This window comes from Anguilla rostrata, chromosome 2 (assembly GCF_018555375.3).
Source record: "Anguilla rostrata isolate EN2019 chromosome 2, ASM1855537v3, whole genome shotgun sequence".
NCBI lineage: Eukaryota > Metazoa > Chordata > Actinopteri > Anguilliformes > Anguillidae > Anguilla > Anguilla rostrata.
The window spans coordinates 64,476,031-64,488,711 of record NC_057934.1 but is presented as its reverse complement, the minus strand read 5'-3'; the positions used below and the strand labels follow the sequence as shown (position 1 = coordinate 64,488,711).

Here is a 12,681-nt window from a genome sequence, read left to right as displayed (position 1 = left end):
ACTGATCCCTCAAAATGAAATAAGATGAACATTTAAAACATGGAGTTCAGACAAATGCAAGATTACAAGAGCTGCAAATGAAAAAAAAACAGCAGGGATTTTTTTATTTAAATGGACCACATAATTTGCAAAACTCAACTTTGGGGTGTTTGGTAGACAACTAGCCATAAAAAAAATCACATCACAACCCCATTTTAGGGAATTATTTTCAATTTGCGATAAACTTGCTTACCTAAATCTCATATGTTCATATTTAGATTAAGTTATTAAGTTATTTTGCTTTTGGAAGTATCATGTGCCCACAATAATACCTTAGCCCAAGCTTGCATAAATAGCTTTTCTTTCAGTCTGTACATAATACAATGGTATGAAAGTACATTTCTTAAGGCCAATTTTCATTAACGAGGACACACAAACATTTTAAGTAACCAAATAATTCAATTTAAAACTCATTCCTGTTATTATTTTCAGCTCTCCATAAAATAAGTGTTTATCAAATAAGTCAAAATATTTACCTATTGCATAATCGCTATGGATTCCTATATTTAAAACTGACATTTCACCGTGGCTTATGTGTATACTGCTGCCAGGCCTCCTGCCCTGTAAATTCAGTAATGACACAGACGTAGCTGCGCTCCTGCGTAGCTTTGATAAATCAGTCATGCTCATACTGCAGGCTGAAACTGAAATTTCACTTTTAACATAAAGAGCTCAACCAGCTCCACCCTCGCAAACCCCCCCCCCCCCCCCAAAACACCCCCACCCCTACCCCCACACGCACACCCCGCCCTTGACTTCCTGTCAACATGCAGTACATGCATTTTGCCCAGTTACTTGGCTAGTGCATAGCTACCAGTAAGGTGCAAAGAGATAAAATGATTCCTCTTATGCTACAACTTTTGTGTTAAGGAAAGGGGGTGTTAAGTATGTGTTGAGTAAGACTGAATTAACAAGACAGCACTTGCACTGCCCCCGTGCAGGCAGAGGAAAGAAGAAAGGGTTGGTTCAGGGTTGTGCAACTGTGAGTGAGATAGACTGCATGGGCAGGTCAGCAAAGGACTGCAGAATAGCACTGCTTGCATGCAGCTTGCGTGCTGACCGGAGTAGCGCAGTGAGAAACACAGTCCGAAGGAAATGATCATGTAGCTACATAAAGGCTATGTTTTAAAAAAATGATGCAAGTCAATGGTTTTAGACGGTTTTCTGGCAAAATAAATAAATACATATCTCAAAGAGGAAGCATGATGAAAGAAAAAAACTTTAAGGATGCCAATTCTGCCCTTATTTCCGCTAAGCTACATGTTGATACAAAGCATTAGCAGGTTACCACTGCAAAAATGCATGTAATATAATTTTTAAAATGTCTTCCTTCAGTTTAAATGCTTTTTTTTTTTTGTATGTTCAAATATTTTCACAACTGGTCATCAGTAAAGGCTTCAGTCAAAGGGCTGTTCACGCTTCCATTTCAGTGCTTCAGTCCCACAGTGTTTGCCCCTCCCCCCTCTGCTCTCTATTGCAGATGGAGCCTGTGCTCATTCCCTGCTGCAAAACAAAATGGCCGCCGGTGCAGCAGCTAGGGCAGCCTGGCTTTCTCCCTTGTAGCTGTGCACTGAAGCTGTGGTATCAGTGCCACGGGAGCTTCATGAAGGAGCAAGATTTACACATGGAAAGGTTTACACTTATTCACATTTAGATATTTTCATACAGAAAGTATTGCAAGTCATATCAGTGGGTTTCGTTATTTATGCAGGTTAATGTAGATTAACACAGTTGCCAGCTCTCATGCTTTGTTGGGCACGCCACCCAATGTCCATCTCATGCTGAAAAAAAAACAACAATCTCAATACCGCACGCCCCCCCCAGAAATCTCAACAGCACCACCCTGAGAAAAATCTCTATGGGGAAAACAGTACATTCACATAGTATAATGCCATGCCAGACGAGAGCAAGTCAAATTCACGCATGCGCAAAAATAAATTTGAAAAAATATTATAAAATAAAAATAAAGCACTGTAGATGTAGTCTGACTTACAGGATATAGACTGTGGGTATAAGTCTGCCATTGGCCAACTGTTTCGGAATTCTCCTCCCCTTCCGCTATCTGCGTGTTACCGTTTTTGCAAGGGCACCATCGCTGCATCCTGGGCTTAGCGCCGCCCAAGACGATTGTGAGTGGTTTAAAAAAAAAACACAAACAAGCCAGAATGTTTTTTTCCCCTATACCGGAATGATAACGGGTTGAGCCAGACCTTTCTCTAGCGCTGAAACGAAGTGTGGAGATAGGTCTGGCTATGCGAGACTACTGTACATGTACCCGCAGCCATCAAGTCCATAATAATCTCGGTAACAACCTCAGTCGCCCTCCACCTGCCTCAAATAGAATAATTCTCATGCAAGCCAGCTCACCAAATTTGGCAACCCTGAGATCAGTCTCAAGCCTCGGTGGATAGGCTATATATATTAATACATTATTATTGTATAATAATAGTATGGTGTTGTTGTTCTGTTGAGGTTCCAGGATCACTGTGCTTCCAAATGGATGGATGTGTTCATCTCCATGTGAACTACAGCTTCATTCTTTAAGCTCTGCTTCAATATACTTCCCAGGGCTACAGGCTGACACTCCTGTGTGTCCATGACTTAGATTGCAACCTCCATGGCTGCAGCATTTTGGTCCCTGATACTCCTCTCTAAAATCTTGTAAATTGAAGTTCACTTCTTTTAGTCACTTTGCCTTGACGACTGGTCATAAATTGTATGACATATTTCAGAACAAATAAAGTAATAAGTGCATACTAGACATTCTTGCAAAATGAAGAGGAACTTGAATGACCTGAAGAGGAAATGGCAGAGTGTGGGATCTCCATCCTCAGGAGAGCAGGGTTGTATATTCCAGTGCCTAATCTTCAACTACAAACACTGCCTCCATCCAGTTTCACAGATGAGGCCCGCCTAGGGTGCTTTGGATCAGGGGCCGTTCCTTTCTTCCTCCACACTTTTCTCTTTCCATCACTTTTTACAGGTTAATACTCATCGCATCTGTCTAAAAGGCTTGGTTCCAGAACTTTTTTTAATGAATTTTTTTTTTAACTCCAACTTAGCCATTCAGTTCTTGAGGCTAAGGCTGCATTCACACCAAATCAGGCAATGCGGCACCTTGCCGCAGGGTTGTGCAGAGTAAATGGTAAATGGACTGCATTTATATAGCGCTTTTATCCAAAGCGCTTTACAAGGTGTGGGTGTGTCACTACATGGCCCATTTGTGTGACGTCATTTTGTGAACTTTTACTTTAAGCGTAGACTGCAAGCCAGACGCAGACGTCGAAGCTGGGTACACAAAATAAACTAAGCGAGGACACAACTGGGAGAGTATCATCGTTTGGTCCATGAACTCCGCCTGGATAGCGCCCGGTCTCAGCTGTATTTCAGGCTTCACAGTTGCTCGGTAAACAGCGGAATGCTACATGGTAATTTAAACAAGGCTCTTCCTCCCGTGGGCGTCTTCCTCCCTGATCACTGGCTTACGTGATTGGCCACCGCAGCATGACGTCGGGTAGCTTTACGGCAAAAGTTGCTTTTAGTTCTACTTCTACCTGCACGGCCGCTGCGGTTTTTTTTCTGCACCCTATGCGTCCCCCACTCCCGCTGCCTAAACGGACTACCCCCCATTCAAATGAATGGGAGGACTGCCGTTTTTCCCGCATTGCCGGATTGTGTTTGAATGTGGCCTTAACAGTGGTTTTCATATCGCGGTGAACCCTCGGATGTTATACAGGTGTAGTGAGTAAGCTTGACAATGCTCCCATACTATTGTTTGTCTGTGAGTCTGCGACTATCCATTTTTGACCACAGAGATAACTAGCTTTGTGGTTTAATTCCAGAATTGCCTAGAATACGTAATTTCTTTTGGTGGGTCCACGGGTTGGTCTGTAGAGTGCCTAATGGACTCCTGTACTAGGAGCTAGCTACTCAGTGAACGACACAAGCCATCGGTAGATAAGATCAAGCTTGGTGATGGCTTAGAAGGGACAGGTGTAAAATAATAAGAGGCATACGCCAAGCATACATAAAAATTCTTGTCATATGTCCTATTTTTAGTTGTTCTGCTAACCACAAGCCAGCTGTAGGTTACTGTATGTGCTGAAAAGCAGATGATGGAGCAATATTTCACTAATTCGCAGCAGTCTACTATAGCCATCAAAAAATTTCTCAAGGCATAATATTCTAGTAATTGAGGCTTATCAAGATACATATAGAACAGCAAATTTTAAGGACATAAATGTTTAGTAATTTTTTGTCTGATTATTGTTCAACATTACAGTTTTGCATTATTAGGAAGGACGAATATGAAACTTCGAAAAACTGAATCATACATTTGAATACATTTGAATTCTGTACTTTGATTAAGTTCAGTCAGAATTTATTTTTCAGATTAATTGAATATTTAAAAAGAGAGAAGAGGAATCTTTGTCTGGTCTAATGTAAAATCCGCTAATACATTCCAAATGCATCCTTTGCAGCCTGGAGAGGCTGACGCACTGCTGCAGTTTTCAGTCCCCTTCCGAATCATTTTGACTGACTCTCACAATTCCAGGGAAATGTTCCCAACAACTTCAAAATGTATTCATGTGGAAAAAGAGGACATGCAACCTGCGACAAGAAAGGCTGAATGTCTGAATCTTGATTTTTAAGCTATCTGTGAATGTTTTCCTGTTGTACTGGCAGTAGATTATGAAAGAAATTGCCTCTTGCTTTCACAAATAAATAGGGTCACAAGTGTCCATTTACAAGCATTCCATGAAAATTGTGTTTTTGAGCAAATTATTTTTCTGGCCCTGTCTGCAACATGTTTGATATGGGAAATTGTTATAATTTAGTAATAAACAAATGCATTTTAAGGTTTATCATATTAATGGTCAGTGGTTGTAAATATGTGCCAGAGGCTATTCCCTAAGTCACAGATAAGTTTTTTATTTTGCCTGCTTTTTTTTGCATTTAACTCACACGTCGGAATCTACGGTATAACATTTCTTAGCTCTGAGGAATACACATAGTCTTTTAAAGAGGACGAGAAAGGATACAGACAGAAGTTATCTTAAAGCAATTCATTCTTCTAACTTCAGTTTACAAAAGCCCTGTTTGCATGTTTCCATATTTTGCAGAAACTGAGACATCACACCAGCCACGTTAAGAGACTGCAGTTCCCAGACTTGCCACACTGCAACACTGACAGTGCACAAACATGTCATAGCCATCCAATTCACATTGCAAAGCAAAAATATATATGTTGGACTCTGTGACAGTGTGTGTAGCTGTGGCTATTTGTGCACAGTCTTTGTGGCAAAAGATGAGCCCAATACAACAATATTAATACTATGTATAATATTACCAAAATAGAAGCTTCCGATGTTGTTTCTTTTCTATAGTCAGTATCTGCATTTAATTGTATCAGCATTACCTACATTACAGTATTTACATTGATGAGTGTCTTCACTTGTTTCAGTAACTAGTAAAGTAAGTTAATCTGACATCTGATGGCAAATTTATTATCAAGTTAAGCCAATACAACCTTTATAAAAATGTAGTTCTATACCTCCCCATCCCTCAATTGTAAAAATCGCATTTGATCTCATTCTTCATTTAAAAAAAAAAAAACTTTAATCATAAAACGCAAAATCGTAGCTTGTGTATGAATAACCTACTCCCTGCCCACTAATCTGGTCTGTATCTTACTGTGTTGAATTGTCAGTTATGCCCAGGTTAGCAGTAACTTGGTGTCATGTTAGCAGAGAAAAAAGGGCACAGCCAGGTTCACAGGGCATCCTGAGGCAGGCAGAAGGCATCTAAAATAAAGTACCCTCAGCCTCAACTAGCAGCCGAAGGAATACCAACCTATTATTAAACAAATACACAGAATGCTTCAAGAGGGTCATCCATACACACTGTGAATACTCATGAGCAGGTAAGTACACCATTGAACGTTGGAAAACAAAAACTGTGGGGGAAAAAATGAAGACTTGATTGAGAAGAAAAATGGAGATGCAATTAGCTTTGTGATTAATTGGGGGGAATGGCTGCAATTATAAATGGGTGTCAGATTAAATTGAAGCCATTCTGTCAAATCAACGAACTCTTCCCTCCCCCAGAAGTTTGCAGGGGGTGTCTTTCCTCCTTTATTAGAGTGATGTTCATATCCTGTTATTTCCTAATTATTGGAACAAGAAAACCTACTGAGCATGAATATACACCTTCCCCCCACCCTCTCAAAAATAAATACATAAGGTGTACCATATACAGTATACACTGCCCCATGTTTCTATTGCAGTAACCTCAGCCAGGGTACCAAAAACATTTATGCTACCTCCTGACACTTCAGGACAAGGTTAACATCACAATCATTCAAAATCACCATCGTCATAGCTTTGAGATAAAGTAGGTTTATTGAACAATACGCCCTATAAGTGTTCCAGATATCATTTTATTTTCAAATGAACTGCCAATGACAAAATATTAGTGCGACAAATTAACGAAAGGAACACATTCCTTAGGGCTCCTTTGCTAATAGTCATGTTGAAATGCATTCAGTCACCACATAGCTACACCTGACTAGGCCTCAAGACCCTGTGATTCAAATGGATAGCTATTGACCCCTCAACCTTTCGGCCTTGCAAAACACCAATTTATAAGACTGAAAATGAATTTTTAAAAATGAAATCAAATAAACACAATATAGAAGCAATTAAGTGAAAACCCAAAAGGCCTAGAACATGGAAAACCATTGGAAATATAAATTCCACACAATTCCAAATGAAAAGCATTAAAATATTAAATGGGAAATACTTTTTTTTTTTTTTACAAAGAATCAGTGGAAAATTGAAACCTTACCTTTTATTGTTGAGTTCTGCACCCAGAAAAATCGCAGCAAATAAATCCCTTTCCCACTAACTTCTTTAACGTTCCTTTGCCGCTCTGCGTTTGTATGACGTTATGAGCCACTTGCTTCCGTCACTGTCGGTTGTGCACGGAACACAGCCACGTCATACACTCGTGCACACACACACACACACGTGCACACTCCACGGGACACACAAGGAAAAGTACTACAACAGAGCAAGGCCTCTCTCAGTCAGTGCGCTCCCGTTCTCAGCGGCCAATAGTGGAGCTCCGCTCTACCCCTCTCCTTCTGTAGTGTGCACAAAGCTGGAGGCGGGTTAGGGGGCAGGGCTTAGAGAGAGCGAGCGAGGGAGAGAACGGGGGTGAGTGCAAAATAAGCACCTCCTACCGTGCTCTTAAAAGCACAATGCAATCACACGGAAGCACGCATATGAAATAACATTACGTGTTTGTGGGCGACTTGTTTGCGGTTTCTGGCAAATGCTAATGAGAGCTGTGCAATTAAGACAAATATTATCACCAAGGACTCACCGAGGACTTTGCCAAGCTGTTCTTCCTCCTAACCCATGCAGGAAAAAATAAATAAATGCTTTTAAAATTCAGTATATTGAGTTTCTATAAAAATGACATGCAAAAAATAAGGTTTTTCTTAGCATCTCTATCCCCGTGTGACATATTAGACACTTAGCACCTACACAGTAGTGAACAAGTAACAAAATGTGACACCATTTTTAGCTTTTCCTTTCTCTACTTTCACCCCTCCCCCCTCCACTATGTCCTGCATACCTTGTCCCCCACAGTGCCCCTCCTTCCTTTATTTTCCCGCTTTTTTCAGCACACCTCCTTCTCTCTCTCCCTCTCTCTCTCTCTCTGGCCCCTCCCTTTCCCACGCCGCATGCACATTTAACAGAAATATTCATGCATGTGTGGTATCAGACAGTGAGTTCATCTGTCTGTTTTTGAACATGTGTTTATGTGCATGCCGAATGTGTACCAAACAGAAGCACCACCAGGCTCTTTCTTGAACACAAGCAATCCTCTACATTTACAACATGCAATAACAGTAAATTACTGATATATGTCATATACATATATGCATATGCATATATGTGTGTGTGTGTGTATAATTTGCTTTGACCGTCAAAAATATCGAAACCCTTGAATGTTGCATAAAAAAGGACTTGGTACTTGAATAAAAAAAAGAATGTAACCTTACATTAGAATTTTCACAAAATGGTTCCTGAGTACTTGTCTTCTTATGAATGCGATAGAGGGCAGGTGTGCGTGCCTTACACAGAGTCTAACAAAACATTTTAACGAAACTATATAGCATCAAAGCACAGAAACAAGTAAGACATAAGCAAGAAAAACTTCAAGCTAGAAGAAAAGATGGTGGTGAGTGGAGAAAAAAACATCAAGGGAAGGGGGAGGGGAGGGCACAAGAGAGCCAGCACTCTAAAGACCGGCGGAGGGGGAGGGGTGGGAAAAGAGAGAAGGGGGGAGGGGCTGAGCATGCAGGAGAGTAGGAGGAGTCTATGCAGGGGATTCATGCAGTCTTTTGTGAGAGCAGTAGCTTTTAAAAGCAGACATGACCGATACCATTGGTCTTACCATAGTCATTCAGCTATTTAATGTTTAAGGTGTAATTATGACGCTTCACATTTTCTGTCCATCAAACAGTATAACAGGATGACTGTAACATACATAAGTTTAATGCAAGTTTATCTTCTCATTATTTCATCTTGTTATATGAAATCATTGACATCTAGATTCTCAAGATCTATATTTTATTCTTGATGCCTTGCTCTACATTTTACTTAATGAGTATTTACCTTATAATTTAATTTCCCCCGTTAAATATCTTTTGGCATTTCCAAGAACTACGCAATCAGCATCCTGCAGCTGTAGTAGGTTTTCAGCATGCAGATTTATAAGCAGGATATATTTGTCATGAAAGCAGGAGATGAGGGTAGAAACATATATATGTACTGTTGTATAGTGGCTCAGTATAATGTCCCCCCCCCCCCCCCCCAGAACCACATATACAATCAATATTCTATTTTCCCAGGTCAGCCATTTTGTATATTCTCAACCTTTCATTGTCTGAATCCTTGCCTCCTAAAATGTCTGCATTTTACACTGCAGTTTCCCTGCTGACCCATAGAGGGAGAGCTGAGAACACAGTCGTCAAATACTTTTTATTTCACTAATTTAGGTCTACTAGTCACCTTAACATGGGCCACCTTATCACTCAGAATAATCTGTCTCACACGTTTAATCTGTTTTCCATTTTCAGCTGGAAAATCATTCAGGAAAGCTAAAACAGTATTAGCCACAAAATAACTAGGATGCTCTTTGTGTTTTTTTCCGTACCTCACAAACTGAATAGAACTTAATTTATCATTTTAATGTCCAAACTTATTTGTTATGATATCTTCCTGTGCCATCAGTAAAGCAATTTACTTGTGTTTTTGTGTCCCTCTTTCACCCATATTCTTTGTGTAAACACCCTCCTCTCCCTGCCAAAACCATCAGGCAAGAATCAAGAAATTAAGGAAGAAATTAAAGAAGGGTAAGCAACATCCAAAATCAGGACAGTACACTACATAAAATTCAGGACTGATAAGCACAAAGAGAGAGCTAGAGAGAGAGAGACAGAGAGGACCACTGTATGTTTTATGCTCCGCCCCTTTGTCACCGGGGTGGGGGGGGGGGGGGTGCCGGGGGTGTTGATTGCACCGGCTTGGCAGACAGGAAAAAGGAAAACAGGCGGGAGGACACAATCGGAAAGGAACAGTCAGGGTCTGTCTCAACAGCCTACAACAATAGATTCAAGAGAGACAAGGAGACAAAGGCTGATTGGGGGAGGGGGGGGAGGCAGTAAAGTACAGGAAATATTACAGTGCTCGTGTGTGTGCAAATTGTTTAGCCGTTGTGTGTGTCTGTGCTAGGTGTTGTGGGTTAGTAATTTAGTGCCTATCTTTTTTGCTTGTCTTGCCTGTTCCAAAATTGTCCAAAACGCCTTCAGTTACTATAAATTGCTCTGGATTTTTCATTTTCAATTCCTGGGAAATTTGCTTGGGAAAAAAGGAAAAGATCACCTTTTCAGATGCATTGGATTTTACAGCTATCAAGAGACTTTTATTGCTGTACAAATGACAGATATTTAAACATAAATGTTCCTCAAATTTAAGGAATGCATTAGGGTGTAAACAGAATGCATTCCATTTCCACATTCCTTGAAGATGGAATGGTGTTCACCTGAAAGAGAATCACTGAATCATAACAGATATGCTGACCGGAGGCCTCTTAAAGCTTAATTAAAATGTCAGCATGCAACTGAAGGCTTACACAGGAAAACATTTTTATATGTCTAATCATTGGGGAAACTTGTATCAAGCAATAAAACTGAACCTGGAACTGAATACCCACAGAAAATAAAATATTACCAACTGAATTATAGGCTAATAGGTGGATAGCTGGACAATGGTAGATGTGAAATTCTTGGTATTCCACCAAGGAAGACCGGGAGGACTGACCCAGAAATACTGTGGTAACCCAGATGAAAAAGAGTCAGTCATTGGACATGTCTTTCAACAACCCCATATCTACTGGGAGAAGTGCGGTATACAGAGTCACGGCTTCTGTTGGCGGTATGCTAAGGGGCACCAATGCTGAATCCCAGTGCGCACTAAGGTCTACACTGCAAGGAACCATGTGCTCACTCATGCCCACTTGCTGAAGGCAAGTTCATTTCTGCTGGAGAAAGATGTGAAACTGTCAAAAGACATGAGCAAGTAGTACAGAAAACAACACCAACTTACCCTAGACTGAGGGGACTGAATCAGTAGCTTCGGAATGCTGCTTTTCATGCAAGTATCAGCAGTGGAGCCACACTCAGTGCTGCAACCTCTGCTAGACATCTGGGAGATTGCAAACAAGCACATGCTCCCCTCCTCTGAAGCACATCACTCAGTCACTGCTTAGTCCATAAACTGAATTTACAGAGTCACAGGAAGACACTGCATCTTCATGTACAGCTTCAGCAGGAATACTGAGGGTGCCCAGTTGACCAGAAGTGGTCACTGGTGAGGGATGAGTCACAGTCAACCTGTCCAATTGAATCCCTTGCTATGCCAGTTATACATCATCCAGTCCAGAGTCCAGTCCAGATTAGATATCAGACCATGGGGCCTATGCACACATTGGAACAGTGCCTTAACAGGATGAACACCCCAGTAGCCCCCAATTGTTCTTTCATAGTTTTTTTTTTTCCAAGTTTTCCTACCCAGTATTGAATGCTTAATTGTATCTAGCCGCAACATCCTCTGTCAATTTTGCTAGCGCACAAGCTATCACGCCCATAATCTGAAACACAGGCAGTCAGCCATGTGTTCTCTTTGCCCTGGAGTCCAACAACTCAGCTTCCATGGTTCCTGTGATAGAGGACAGTGTAACCAATGTTCCTGGCACAGGCGGGTTCTCAGTTCACCAGAGGTGACACCAGTGAGCAATGAGGCGAAGGATACCTACTGTACCAACCAAAGACAAACCTGATTTATGCGTAGTCCCACAAGATTCCTTCGCCGAGGCAGCCTTGAGGCAACTGCCGTTTAAGTACTGTCCCAGGTTCATGGCTAGAGCAGCATAATGGACGGAGTGTAGCACAGTGGGTAAGGAACTAGACTTGTAACCGAAAGGTCGTAGGTTCGATTCCCGGGTAGGACATTGCCGTTGTACCCTTGAGCAAGGTACTTAACCGAAATTGCTTCAGTATATATCCAGCTGTATAAATGGATACAATGTAAAATGCTATGTAAAAGTCGTGTGTAAGTCGCTCTGGATAAGAGCGTCTGCTAAATGCCTGTAATGTAATGTAATGTAATGTAATAATTACTGAGACTCTGTGTCTAGTTCCCATGGAATCCCACACAACCTCTTCTGGTTCTCCTGAGTCAGTTCATTTCTGTAAGTAGTGAGTATCCTGAATACAAATGTAAATGCCCTAAATAGCGTGGATATCAATATCTTCTTGCTCTGATCTGTTTTAAGTGTCTTATCCCATTGAAACTGAAGAAGCGCATTCCTTTAGGGCCTTCCTGAAAAGGTGACTCGTGCCACTTTTGTCCTTACGTCCAAAAGCAAAAGGGTCCAGATTTAGATTTTTTTTCCTGCCACGCACGTAGCCTGACACAAATAGCCCTTCTTGTGCTCACCAAAATGCATCCGACATCTAACACACAGCAAAAATTTGCCAGTGGTTTCCTCAGCACAAATAAGATAGTCGGCAACCGTGGAGTGCATGGCTACGCAGTGGCCTAATGAGGACACCCTCACCTCTGCAAGGTCCTATTCCAGCGCGTGTATAAAATGGCAGGGCAAATGGCGGAATGAAGAGGACATTACCCCAAAAGTGCTGACGTAAATACAGGGCATGCACAGAACTTTGCATAGAATAGCTTGGTCGCTAAGGCTAAACTTTATGCATCAACTCATTTGGAAACGCTTACGTTTTTAAAGCAATTGATTGATTCATGCCACATTTTACAAGTTTAATGGAAATATCTTCCTCATTGTTATATCTACGTAGCTGGCAAATCGTAATGAGCTCCCATTTAGAAATCAGCCTGCCATATGGTACTAAGAAGTATGGCCATGTGTCTGAAATCGGAATAAAGTTACAAATCTACCAATATCAACCAATATAGATTATGGTATGGTTGTCAGATTAAATTATCATTTAATCATAGTCAGTCAATAGACATTTAATAAATAATCTAGGATGTT

The 12,681-nt window shown here is 41.0% G+C and overlaps 1 protein-coding gene across 1 annotated transcript in view; it reads right to left on the bottom strand.

The window, feature by feature from the left end:
* Positions 1-7,188, bottom strand: part of atf7ip (activating transcription factor 7 interacting protein) — a 36,211-nt gene extending 29,023 nt beyond the window's left edge. The window contains exon 1 of the mRNA XM_064323913.1: positions 6,886-7,188. The gene's annotated coding sequence lies outside the window, so the exon portion shown is untranslated. The remainder of the gene's footprint in view (positions 1-6,885) is intronic.
* Between the last annotated feature and the right edge of the window lie 5,493 nt (positions 7,189-12,681).